The following is a 5,276-nucleotide window of genomic DNA, read 5'->3' as shown; positions in this document are numbered from 1 at the left end:
CGAATAAATTTTTAAAACTAAAAAGAGACGCCCCACCCGGGGCTCACTGCAGACTGGAGGAGGGAGGACCCCTACCCCCTTCCTCACAGCCCTCCGACCAGGCTGGTCTCGAACTCACAGAGATCCGCCTGCCTCAGCCTCCCGAGTGCTGGGATTAAAGGCGTGCGCCACCACCGCCCGGCTTAAATCAAAACTTTTTGAACACCGGCATGATGCTACAAATGGAAAATTTCATACATTACCTTATGTAAACACTAACAGTTAAATGCAGGTCCACTAAAACAATGCATACAATGAACTTTTGGCTATGTCCAAAGATGTCCATGAAATGAATTTTGTTCTTAAAATTGGTGTGCATCCCTAAGATATTTCATTATGTATATGCAGATGTTTCAAAGTCTAAAATTTATGAAATCTGAAATATATTGCTCCCAATGATTCTTGAAAACTTTAAATAGCTTGTTTCCATATATGCATATACATATAGAAGTATGTATGTATAAATATACATATAAGTATATTTACATTGAATATTACGCTCCATGAAAGAGAAATTAAAACCTTACTTCAAGGTTTGAGTTTAATATTCCTGTAGGGTATTTTACAACTATTACTAAGAAATATGGTTTATAGCTCATTGACTAAGGTTTCTATTTCTGTCCTCTAATAATATATATGGTTCATTATAAAACCAAACTTCTCTAATGCTATTGGCTTATTCTTGTTTGTTAAGTACCCTATGCTGGTTAAATTTTGTTGACTTCAAACAAACTAAAGTCCACTTGAGAAATTGCCTATACTAGACTGACCTATATGCGTTTCTGTGGGACATTTCCTTGATTTTTATTGAATGTAGGAGGACCTAGTTCACTGATGGCGAAGCCCATTAATGGGCAGTTGGGCCTAGGCTGTATAGGTAAAGTAACTGAGCAAGTCAGGAAAGAATGTACAGTGTGAACTGAACTCATCTGTAATTAATACTATGGTGACTAGGTATTTTAGTAGTGACTGAAGAACTAGGATGGAGCACAGGAAACTTGAACATTATCAGTTAAGAAAAATTGTATATTTTATATTGTATTATATAGTTTTATATTAGAATATAGTATATATGCACACTAACATACGTACATATATATGAATTTTTAATACAAAGGATAGCTGGTTCACATGAAACTTTCTTTTGTTTTTCTGCATGCTATGGAATGAAGTTAGGCAGCTGGCCTTCACCAGGAGACAGAGGTCTTATATCTTTCAGTGTTGACTGATACAAGGAATAAACAACTCCAGTAACTTTGAGCTATCCCAGCCAGAATCTTAAAATGGGTATGCACAAATGAGCTATTATTATGTTTGTTCATTTTCTGATAGGTATAGAAGTAAGTTGATATGATTTTTAGTTTTCAGAGTCTAGAGTATTTTGTTGAAGATGGAGCCTGATTGGCAGGAGAACTCCGGAAAGACCATCTAGACTGAGGTTCAGGACAAGGTCTGTACATCTGATCTGATAGAGGAAATTGCTAAGTAGCTCAAGAAAAAATGCTACAAAAATCTCAGTATGATAGTTGTCATCTCAGCCAAATTTCTGAATTTTCCATGGAATTTTGAGCATACTACCCTGTAGCATGCTTGAAAATATTCAAGAATTCATTTTGGAGATGGATCTTGATATACTGTTGATTTCCATGATGTTTATACTGTGTTATGATTAATTTCAAGATAGAAACTTAACTGGTCTGAACACCGATTTGAGAAAATATCTGTGCATTTTGTCTCAAAAACTTGCAAGATCTGAAAATTTCCACTTCCTTGGTTGCAGCTTCCAGAGATGTATTAGAATTTTATGACACAAATATTCATAGCCTTAAACAAATTGAAAGTACTGGCTAAGTTAAATATGTATCTAGATTCTTAATAACATTTACACAAATTCCTATATATGATTTAAAATTCATTTTTAAATTTTTTATTGAAAGTAATGATTGTACTTGTCATGTAAGTATGATTTTTCATTACATAAACATTGTTGATGAAAATGAATAATTAGCATATGAGTTAATTCTAATGCTCATCAATTCCTTATAGTGAGGATATTTAAAATTATTTTAGCAAGCTTCAAATAAACAACAAATAATTGTGAACTATAATCATCAGTAATCATAATATATCACAACAGGGATTATTTCTCTGGTCTCACTGAAACTTTGTTCCCTTTGTCAGAGAGGTAATTTACACAATTATTTGATCACCATACATTTCAAATGCATGCATATTAACATCTTGTGAAATACCAGAGCTTGTAAGAATCCAGTTTCTGGAAACCCATAGTCAAAAACCTAGCTTTTGTGATTTTTTAAAAAATACTTCAAACTTTAAAATTATTTAAGTTACTAAAAATGAATCAATTCAAATTACTAAACAAAGAATGTAAAGAAACTGAAATTTAACTTCACCTTTTTATTTTACCTCTCTGAGTTCAAGGTGCTGTGGTTGATATATGCTTGTTTACATTTTATCTTATAAATACAGAATTTATATCTGGATATTTAAAGTGTGTCCCATTGCTTTTGAAATAACACCTGGTTCTGAAACTTTTTATTTACTTTCTTTCTTACTATAAAATAAAATACAATATTAACAAACCTCACAGTACAAATGTGGCTTAATACAGGATTCATAAATTTGAAATAGCACATGAAGCACCTGTAGGACTTGTTAAAAGGCTGTCCACTGAGAGAATCAGATTAAGATAACCTGGGGTGTATATTGAAAATTGGAACGTCTAACAAATTTACAGGGGATGATGGTGATGTTTATTTGAACATGCACTTGTACCACTTTTTTAATGAAATACTACAAAATAAAAACTCCTTTCTTCTCCATTCACATAAGTAGACTATTCCAGTGATCCTGGGAATCTCTCCATGCTGCGCATTTCTATAATAATCTCTCTTTCCCTTTGAAAGCAACAAGAATTATGATTTTTGTAGTAATTAATTCTATTTTAATTTTCTTTAATAATAAAACATAAATACCTAGACATTATAAATTAGCACTGTTAATGTTTTAAAATTAAATGTGTTAATTGAAGTTCCCACAACCTAGTGAAAATCTTGTCCTTTAAAATGGAGAGTTACTCTTATAGCTCTTATTGGGATCATACTCTTGTGAAAATTTGCCATACTTCTTAGAGGCCCAGGGCTGCATTAGATTGGCAGCTGCATACAGATTCTTTTCAAATTCATACTCCATAGTTTTGGAAAGCTAGTGAGACAGTTTCTTCAGTGAAGGAGCCCCAATTATGGCTTTTACACTACATTCTAAATTTATATGGTCTTTTTGTGAAACTTTAGTTTTAAGTTAATCTGTTAATTAGGATTTGGAAGCCACTTTAGAATAATTACTGTCAGAGTCAAAATGAAGCATTTATTTAGATCAAATTTTAGTTTTTTTTTATCTGATTCAGAGCAGTCTTGGAAGTATGTAAGTAATGGCAAAAAGAAATCTTTCCTGAAATTTGACTCTCTTTAAGGTCTTTACATCTTCATGGTATAAGTGAATCTTCTCAGTATGGCCAGACTCCTTCCCATCACTAATGTTCTTTTCTTTTACAAATATACTTTCAATCTTATTTTGATTTTAGAATTTCCTGTGTGTCTGCTCTCATCATATCATTTTGAACCCTCCATCTTTTTTACTCACTCTCAAATTTAAAACCTTGTTTTAAATTATGATTGTGTATGTTAATATAGACACAGAGAGACAGACAGACACATAGTCACAGAGAGACAGAAACAGAGAGAGACGGGGGACAGACAAAGTGATGTGCTTTAAGCTGATAATGTGGGATTGGATAGTTTACTAGGGATCTTGTTCCTAAAGAAGTCTGATATTGCTTAGAATATTATCAGTCATAATTCCTTAATCTGAACCTTTAGCTCCAAACCAGGATATGCTTCCCAAATATTTGGAATTTTAACATACAGTTTAAAATGCTTATCTTGCATCATTATTACAGGAAAAGATGTCCTATCCATTCCTGAATTTAAAGGCATAAAGACAAAAAGTAAAATCTCTTTGTGTAAAATGTCTGTATCAGGAACACGGTGCTTTACGACTGGACTTTACCTAGTTGTCAGGGAACTCACAACCTTACAGCCATAGATCACTGCATTTACTTCTTTCTTAGTTTTTTTTTTTTTTTTTAATATCACTTCAAGAAAAATAGTGCCTGTTACATATACAGAGACTTAGGGAAAACACTAGGGCCCCATGTATTTCCAATATCATTTTACATGTAGGACTGCTAACAACTCTATTAGGAATGTTCTTGTGTAAAACAACTGCTGAACAGTATTACACTTCTAAATGCCTACCAGCATGGTAGCAAAGAAATAAACAAAATTGACATTCCTATTTCCAAAAGCTAAGACAAGTTGTCCTCCAAGCATCAGACTTTTCCCAATCCTTTCCTGTGTGATAAAGATCACCTGTTTATTTCACCTGAGTGTTCCCAGTGAATGACAGCAAGTTTATTCGCTCATCTTTGTCTGTTTCTGGTGCTTATATCTGCTGTGCTACACCGGGAACAAATCTCACTTGCCTTTCTGTTCTCGAAATACTATGTCATATTAATTTTCCTTTTAATACCAAGAAGTGATATTGATGGCACTCCACTCCAAAACCAGGCTGTTGCTTACAAAATCACGATATAACACCATCTTTTTATAAATTGACTGCAGGTAAGATTCCAACCTAGCTTACAATATATCCTCATTCCATGCATGCGTAACAAGGTCTTCAGATGGAAAGGAATGTGGGTTTCCCCAGTCACCCATGACAAGCCAACAGCATCATTATAAATAATCTTGTTCTTTGTTTAACATTTCCCTTGCCTTCTTCCAAGATTTTCTCCCACATCCAAAGACATAAAGCTCCCCAGTGCTCAAATATTCTTGTAATGCATCATCAATTTGTCTTAGTACTTTTTCTCTCATGAAGGCAGGAATATCTTCCCAGATTTCTCAAACTTCTGTTGCTTTCCTCTTCACATTTTTTGTCATGTCTGCTGTCCCATCCTGTGAGGCAACAATTAGCAAATGGGACCTCATAAAACTAAAAATCTCTTTAAATTTTTAGGATTTCATATATGAATATGCTGCATTTGTATCATTTTTCACCACCTCCAATTCCTCCTATGTCCCCACAACACCCCCTCTTGAATTCATTACCTCTTCTTTCTAATATATATATATATATATATATATATATATATA

Source organism: Microtus ochrogaster, chromosome X (assembly GCF_000317375.1).
Source record: "Microtus ochrogaster isolate Prairie Vole_2 chromosome X, MicOch1.0, whole genome shotgun sequence".
NCBI classification, from domain to species: Eukaryota; Metazoa; Chordata; class Mammalia; order Rodentia; family Cricetidae; genus Microtus; species Microtus ochrogaster.
Note: the sequence above shows the minus strand (reverse complement) of the source record.